At 40.3% G+C, this 9,797-nt stretch overlaps 1 protein-coding gene across 2 annotated transcripts in view; it reads left to right on the top strand.

The window, feature by feature from the left end:
• The first annotated feature begins 714 nt into the window (after nt 1-714).
• Nucleotides 715-9,797, top strand: part of GDNF (glial cell derived neurotrophic factor) — a 34,823-nt gene continuing 25,740 nt past the window's right edge. Inside the window, exon 1 of one of the 2 annotated variants that reach the window (XM_069963090.1) lies at nt 715-1,182. The gene's annotated coding sequence lies outside the window, so the exon portion shown is untranslated. Of the gene's footprint in view, nt 1,329-9,797 lie in introns of both variants that reach the window. The other variant, XM_069963089.1, reaches the window with a different exon arrangement.

Genomic DNA, 9,797 nt, shown 5'->3' with positions numbered 1-9,797 from the left:
TGCCACCTCTGTGTATAATAACTCAGGCAGTGCCACCTCTGTATAATAACCTGGGCAGTGCCGCCTCTGTGTATAATAACCTGGGCAGTGCCACCTCTGTATAATAACCTGGGCAGTGCCACCTCTGTATAATAATCTGGGCAGTGCCACCTTTGTATAATAACCCAGGCAGTGCCACCTCTGTATAATAATCTGGGCAGTGCCACCTCTGTATAATAACCCAGGCAGTGCCACCTCTGTATAATAACCCAGGCAGTGCCACCTCTGTATAATAGTCTGGGCAGTGCCACCTCTGTATAATAACCTGGGTGGTGCCACCTCTGTATAATAACCCAGGCAGTGCCACCTCTGTATAATAGTCTGGGCAGTGCCACCTCTGTATAATAACCTGGGTGGTGCCACCTCTGTATAATAACCCAGGCAGTGCCACCTCTGTATAATAGTCTGGGCATTGCCACCTCTGTATAATAAGCCGGCAGTGCCCTGGGGTGGGTACAGAAGAGATGCCACCCCTGCACCAGCTCCTGCATGCATCCAGAGCTGCATGGTTTTAGAGCCTGACTTCACCCAGCAGATATTCCGAAACTCTGGAGAGGTCCTGGATGTGCAGAGGAGCCAATGGGAGGAGGGCTGGAGGAGTAGTCACACCCAGGGAGCCTATAAATCCATTCCCCCTGCTTCTTGTCTTGGCAAATATTCCCTTTCATGTGTGGAGTGCGGCACATCTGCCCTCCAGCTTGTGCAGAGAGCATTGTGCAGGTATATCCAGTGTCTCCAGCTCAGGACCCTGCAGGATTAGGAGCTTCTTCTTCTTCTTCTTCTTCTTCTTCTTCACCTTCTTCTTCTTCTTCTTCACCATCCTGGAAGGAGTTTGCATTGCAGAAGTCATCCATCTCTCCACATTCCACTTGGATCTTACCCTGGAGCAAGTCTTGCTTTGCAGCCCCCTGTGACCCCCTCAGCTGTTGCTCCCCCCTGTGGTTATCTCTGGACCAGCTGCTGTTACAGGAGCCCCCATGTCTTCATTTGACTCCCCACAGTTGTTGATGGTGTGTGATCCCTGGATTCCTCAGCAGGATCGGAGCATCCACATCCCCACTCTGCAGAATTGCTGCTGCTGATCACTGGAGGGAAGGAGCACCGAGCAGCTGGATCCTATCAGGGACAGGGCTGCCCAACCTGGTACGCAGCCCACCTGCGCAGCACTGTGATTGGCTCTCTGCTCTCCCCCAGGACTAGTTGTTAGGATCCCTGGACTCCCAGCAGGTCTCTTATCCTCAGGAGGTCGGATTAATGTCCATCTTAGGGCTAGAGAGGCCAGACAAACGGTAGGTGTCCTGTGCCAGTGTCACCCTCCACCCATACACCTATCATAACTCACATGCAACTATGTATCACAAGGAATCCGCAATGATGTGCAACAATGTATCACAACTAATGTGGAACAATGTATTACAACTAGCATGCAACAATGTATAACAACTAACATGCAACACTATATCACAACTAATGTGAGACAATGTATCACAACTAGCATGCAACAATGTATCACAACTAGTATGCAACACTATATCACAACTAACGTGCGACAATGTATCAAAACTAGCATGCAACAATGTATCACAACTACCATGCAATGATGTATCACAACTAGCTTGCGACAATGTATAACAACTAACGTGCGACAATGTATAACAACGAGCAAGCAACAATGTATCACAACTAACATGCGACAATGTATCACAACTAGCATGCAACAATGTATAACAACTAGCATGCAACAACCGTGTGACAATGTATTGCAACTAGCATGCAACAATGTATCACAACTAGCATGCAACAAACGTGTGACAATGTATCACAACTAGCATGCTACAATGTATCACAACCAGCATGCAATGTATCACAACAAACGTGTGACAATGTATCACAACTAGCATGCAACAATGTATAACAACTAACGTGCAACAGGTATGATAGGTAACATGCAACAATGTATAACATCTAGCATGCACAATGTATAACCACTATCTGCAACATAGTCACAATTAACGTTCAAAACTACAAGTACCATAGAACACTGATTATATAGTGTAGCTAACGTGCATCACTGCATCTCAATTAATGAGCAACAATGTATACCAACAAATAGGAAACAATGTATCACATGTAACAAGGGTGAATGTACCACAATTACCGTGCCACAATGTATCACAACACGTAACAATGTATCCCAAGTAACACGTAACAATGTATCCCAAGTAACACGTAACAATGTATCACAACACGTAACAATGTATCACAAGTAACACGTAACAATTTATCACAAGTAACATGTAACAATGTATCCCAAGTAACACGTAACAATGTATCACAACACGTAACAATGTATCACAAGTAACATGTAACAATGTATCACAAGTAACATGTAACAATGTATCACAAGTAACATGTAACAATGTATCACAAGTAACATGTAACAATGTAGGGGATGAGAACACTACAAGCAGCCATGTGTCAAAAACTTCCAGAACACCAGAAAGGGAAACAAAATGTCACCACACCACAAGTACTGACATGCCACAATGTATCAATGAACCAATATGTAAGCACCTTAATATGTAACACTGTGTCATGTACTAACATGTAACAGGCCAGACATGCGAGAATGTATGAAATACTCCCATGTAACAAGCCAAGAGAGTGTAAAAAGTAACAACGGAAACGTGTAAGACTCTATCAGACTGTATATGTGACAGACACAACATGTAACTATCTATCATACAGTCACATGGGACCACTATGACATGTAACAATATATTATATACTTGTATTACATACATGTAGCTACCATAACATGCAATGTTTCACATACTCACATATAGCAACGTATTATTTACATGTACCAACCTTATGTAATAATGTATGACATACACATAACATGTAATAATGTATGACATACACACACACATAACATGTAATAATGTATAACATACCCACACACATAACATGTAATAATGTATAACATACACACACACATAACATGTAATAATGTATGACATACCCACACACATAACATGTAATAATGTATAACATACCCACACATAGCATATAATAATGTATAACATACTCACATAACATGTAATAATGTATGACATACCCACACACATAACATGTAATAATGTATGACATACCCACACACATAACATGTAATAATGTATGAAATACCCACACATAACATGTAATAATGTATGACATACACACATAACATGTAATAATGTATGACATACCCACACACATAACATGTAATAATGTATGACATACCCACACACATAACATGTAATAATGTATGACATACACACATAACATGTAATAATGTATGACATACACACATAACATGTAATAATGTATGACATACCCACACACATAACATGTAATAATGTATGACATACCCACACACATAACATGTAATAATGTATGACATACCCACACACATAACATGTAATAATGTATGACATACCCACACACATAACATGTAATAATGTATAACATACTCACATAACATGTGCTAATGTATGACATACCCACACACATAACATGTAATAATGTATGACATACCCACACACATAACATGTAATAATGTATAACATACCCACACATAGCATATAATAATGTATAACATACTCACATAACATGTAATAATGTATGACATACCCACACACATAACATGTAATAATGTATGACATACCCACACACATAACATGTAATAATGTATGACATACCCACACACATAACATGTAATAATGTATGACATACCCACACACATAACATGTAATAATGTATGACATACCCACACACATAACATGTAATAATGTATAACATACTCACATAACATGTGCTAATGTATGACATACCCACACACATAACATGTAATAATGTATGACATACCCACACACATAACATGTAATAATGTATAACATACCCACACATAGCATATAATAATGTATAACATACTCACATAACATGTAATAATGTATGACATACCCACACACATAACATGTAATAATGTATGACATACATGTTCCAACCATAATATGCAATAACTCACATTTTACAATATATAACATATTCACAAGAACCAACCTGATTATGTAACAATGTATTACATACCTAATATACATACCATGTAGCATGGACTCACATGTAATAACTTTAACATATAAGAATGTATTATATACATGTACCAACAATGTATCATACACTCACATCTACCAACCATAGCATGTAATAATGTATCATACACTTACATGTACCAACAACAGCATGCAATAATGTATCATACACTCACATCTACCAACAACAGCATGTAATAATGTATCATACACTCACATCTACCAACAACATCATGTAATAATGTATCATACACTTACATCTACCCACAACGGCATTTAATAAGGTGTCATACACTCACATCTAACAACCATAAGATGTAATAATGTATCATACACTCACATGTACCAACCATTGCATGTAACAATGTATCATACACTCACATATACCAACCATAAGATGTAATACTGTATCATACACTCACATGTACCAACAACAGCATGTAACAATGTATCATACACTCACATGTACCAACAACAGCATGTAACAATGTATCATACACTCACATGTACCAACAACAGCATGTAATAATGTATCATACACTCACATCTACCGACCATAGCATGTAATAATGTATCATACACTCACATTTACCGACCATAGCATGTAATAATGTATCATACACTTACATGTACCAACCATAGCATTCAATAATGTATCATTCTCACACTTACATGTACTAACAACAGCATGTAATAATGTATCATACACTCACATGTACCAACCATAGCATATAACAATGTATCATACACTCATATCTAACAACCATAGCATGTAATAATGTATCATACACTCATATCTAACAACCATAGCATGTAATAATGTATCATACACTCACATCTGCCACCTGTCATGTAATAATGTATCATACACTCACATCTGCCACCTGTGTCATGTAATAATGTATCATAGACTCACAACTGCCACCTGTGTCATGTAATAATGTATCATACACTCACATGTACCAACCATAGCATTCAATAATGTATCATTCTCACACTCACATGTACCAACAACAGCATGTAATAATGTATCATACACTCACATGTACCAACCATAGCATATAACAATGTATCATACACTCATAACTACCAACCATAGCATGTAATAATGTATCATACACTCACATCTACCGACCATAGCATGTAATAATGTATCATACTCACATCTGCCACCTGTGTCATGTAATAATATATCATACACTCACATCTGCCACCTGTGTCATGTAATAATATATCATACACTCACATCTGCCACCTGTTATGTAATAATGTATCATACTCACATCTGCCACCTGTGTCATGTAATAATGTATCATACTCACATCTGCCACCTGTGTCATGTAATAATGTATCATAGACTCACAACTGCCACCTGTGTCATGTAATAATGTATCATACACTCACATGTACCAATCACAGCGTGTAATAATGTACCATATACTTACGTGTAACAATTTATCGTACACTCCCATGTACCAACCATAGCATGTAATACACATTCAGATGTAACAGCCACAGCATATAACAATGTATTACATATTTACATGTCACAAGCCTAACATGGTACAGTGTATGGAAAACACACATGTAATACCCCAGGGCTCTGCTCACATCTGCCGCCCAATGCTGCTGTCATTTGGGTCTTCTGTTACTAAGATGGTAAAGAAAACCTGAACTGTGACCAGATGTGCCATATACTGGTATATACCTCCAGTACACATAGCAATATATAATAACATACCAACATAACAAGCCTAGACTGTGACTGTATCCCATGCTCTCACACAGGAGGCCTGTACCTGTACATGGGATCCAGCACTAACACATCATCATCATCATCACTAAAACAGAACTTTATTATTTTCTCTTGTGTTTGTTTGTTCTTTCTACTTTGCTTGTTCCTTTGTTTCTTGTGTGTTTGGCTACATCCAATAATAATATACAATGCAGACCGTCCGCAAATCCTAAATTCTGAATATCATAAAAAAATCAGAGAAGAATAGGAGGGAGACTTTATATTAATTCCTATCAGATGTAGCAGAGAGAAGTTTTCTAGTTTTACATAGGACTGCAAGGAGGCTTAGCGCCCTTGCATAGGCCTGCTACCATATCTTAATGAGATCAATGACAAATGTAACCCGGATACATCTCCATGTAAATAGAGCTGAACCTTCTCCAGATTGAATCAGGTTTTTGCCCTGATGCGGTGAGGCCAGAGGCTTCTCTCTATGTCTGTGTGGTCTGTTTATCAGCGGAGTCGACATCTTTCTGCCCTACTGACAGCGCAATGTAATCTGTTTACCTTTAGCCCTATGCAGAACAGCGCTGCTAGTACAAAGAGATGTAGCCGCATGACCGACTCGGCTCTGCTACATCACACTCTGTATATAGTCGGTGAAAACTGTTCACCTGCATTGTGTCCACAAGGTCATATTAAGGCCCTCTGATCCGCTCCATCATAGCGTAATCGCGTATAAGTTTTCGAGGCGTTTTGCTGCAACATAATAATAACCATTCCTTTATTTGTATAGCGCCAACTGATTCCGCAGCACTTCAAATACATTTTTTTAAAAAAAAAATTTCTAAATTAAAAAAAAAAAATTGAAAACAAGGCCAAAAACTGCAACCAAAATGACAACCCAAACCAGAGCCCTAGACGTCACTGTGTTCATTAATATTAGTTGAAGCCTGTGGATACAAGGGGGACATTACCCATAGTTCCCCTAGAGCCAACAAGTGGGTTCTGGACAGCAAAAACCACTGAGAAAAAATTCAGCCAAAAATTCAGAGTATTTAAAATGGCAGAAGAATTCCTCACCATCCACTCATAGAATTTGATCAGTGTAGTAGTTTCTTATAGAAATTATTCTCTTCTGCCCTCTAGTGGCCAGATTGTGGAAGTGCATGTATTAGATAACTGATAAGATTCGATATCATAGAGGACATGGTTAGTTTTTGAGCTATACCACTATATACAGCTACATAATATAGGGTAGTTCTTAGTAAGGGTGTACAATATATTAGTTGTTAAGAGATGTAGCAGAGCTGAACCATGTCGCCTGCTCCTATGTGTTACAGGCACCTCATGTGACATATCTGTATAGACAGTGCTGGCTTGGGGAAAATGTCTGCAATATACCTGCTATGTGTGAACATGAGCTAAAGTCATTTTCTCTAACCTGTGGCAAAACTACATCCCCCATCATGCCCTGACGATAGGAGCTGTAGTTTTGTAACAGCTGGAGAGCCACATGGTTGAGGATGAAAGTCAATGCAGTGTTATGATGGTTTCTTTTAAAGACAGTGGGTATGGGAATGTAGTTATTGCAAGTATACAACTATTGGGAACCCAGCTGCAATACCACACGCAACCTGTTGACATAGGTGGCACTGTTTTTAGAAAGAAGCAGCCATGTTTTTTTTTAAATCCTGAATAAACCCTTTAAATGGGAATCTATGGACAGTCCATATACTATGCAGGTGATCTGGGTCCTGCACTGGTAAGTATAGGGGCATCTGTTGTTGGGAGGGGGCGTACCCTCTATTACACCCCAACCAAACATACAGAAAGGGTGTGGCCTTTCCCCAAAAAAAAATAAAAAATTAAAAACGTTATCTAGGAGTAGAAAAACATGGCTGCTTTCTTTCCAAAACAACGCCATACCTGTCTTCAGTTTGTGTTTGGAATTGCAGCTCAGTTCCATGGAAGTGAATGGAGGTTAAATGTAATACCATACACAACCTGAGGACCAGGGTGGCACTGTTTCTAATCCTAGGAAACCCCTTATTAAGAACTAGGGAAAAAAATGCCTGCTTTCTACAAAAACAGCGCCACACCTGTCCGCAGGCTGCATGCAGTATTGCAGCTTACCCCCATTCACTTCAGTGGTGCAGGCCTGCAGTGCTGAACATGAGTCCTGAGCTCCAGACTGGGAGGAGGCGGCACAAGTGGCTTTCATTATAGTGTAATGTTTCAAAACACAAAACTATATGCACCCCGCTCCCCGCTGCGCTCGCACACATGTGGCTCTCTGCTTGGTAAATAGACACAGATTTGGGGATAAGGCAGCAGAATCAATGCAATATGATGGGATATAATTCCTATAGATGAAGCAGAGCCGATCCTGCGTCACTCACACACTGGGACACATTATCAAAACACAATAGGGGATTGTTGACGAATAATGTTAAAAAAATGTCAATTCCTAGTGACACAAGCTGGAGTCACAATAAGGGATAAATAAAACATAGTAACATGGTAACATAGTTAATAAGGTTGAAAGAAGACTAGAGTCCATCAGGTTCAACCTAGGCAAACCCTACTGTGTTTTGCTTCCTTTACCCCATGGTGACTTATTTTAATGGTCGCACTAAATTTTCTGCATTCACATCTCCTTTTACTCGTATATTTGTCCCAGACCATGTCATCCTGGGAGAATTCTGCTTAGTAGGCCCGGACTGACAATCTGGTATAACAGGAAAATGCCCGGTGGGCCGCTCACATTGTCAGTCAGTGGGCTGCCTCCCGTTCTGAATGAGAAACTCAGCTCTGCAACACCGGACGTGCACACTGCTGCTACATCTAAATCATATATCTCTAGATAACTCAGTACTAGATGTCAAACACAGACAAACGTGTTTTGTTTTCCATAAAGATACATGATAGAAAAGTATTTCTATCGAGTGGAAAACAACATGGCTGCTGATGGAATCAGAAACAGCGCTACACCTGTCCACAGGTTGTGTCCGGTATTGCAGCAATGTCATGGTAATCTGGAATTAGATTTAACACTACCACATCTTACAAACTCAGCTCTGCTACATCTCTGTGTGAATGTATGGTATATAAGGAGTTTTATGAGGGTCCTACTATATCCACAACAAGACCCCCAAAGGCCAGTAGCTTAATGGTAGGTATGGGAGGGGGTACGGACCATAAAGGGCACTGTACTCTTTCCAAGGACCCCGCACAATGGTCAGTGCCTGTTTGTTCTCGGCTGTGGCTCAGGTGATTGAGTTGGCGCCTTGGAGAAGGGGAAGTAACGACTTGAGGTTTGTGTATGGGGGGCACTGGGGTCATTTGCTTTGGGGTCTTGGTGGTGTGGGGCTCATTTGTCTCCATTGCGCCCCTCCTGTCATCCTGTGGTCGCTCTGTTTGATCACCGTTACGTGTCAGTGATGGTGACAGCTGCCATTAGTTTTAGAGACATTTCAGGCTGTGGGCCGCTCCGGGCTCTTCTGGTCATTTGTCTTACGCTAATGTGGCAGCCACAGAGGCCCCGTCCATGACCACCACCCCCACCCCTAGTCCTGCTATGTCTGGCTGCTTTTATAAGTAGGACTTAAACTTTTATACAACTTCTGACAAGTTTATGTATCTCTATAACACTCAGTGTCCATACTCTGTACACTTGACCTTCCTCAGGTACCATAACAGTCTCTATGTATCTCTACAACACCATCATGGCTTCCATATCCTATACACCCTGCTCTCCTAGGGTGCCTTAACAGTCTCTATGCATCTATTAGACCATCATGGCCTCCTGGATACTACGTACCCTTGGTTTTTAAAGGAAAAGGAAACACAATACTTGAAGTGAATCATTGAAGTGATCAGCGGGGTCT

This window comes from Dendropsophus ebraccatus, chromosome 3 (genome assembly GCF_027789765.1).
Source record: "Dendropsophus ebraccatus isolate aDenEbr1 chromosome 3, aDenEbr1.pat, whole genome shotgun sequence".
NCBI classification, from domain to species: Eukaryota; Metazoa; Chordata; class Amphibia; order Anura; family Hylidae; genus Dendropsophus; species Dendropsophus ebraccatus.
Note: the sequence above shows the minus strand (reverse complement) of the source record. Positions and strands in the feature narration are given on the sequence as shown.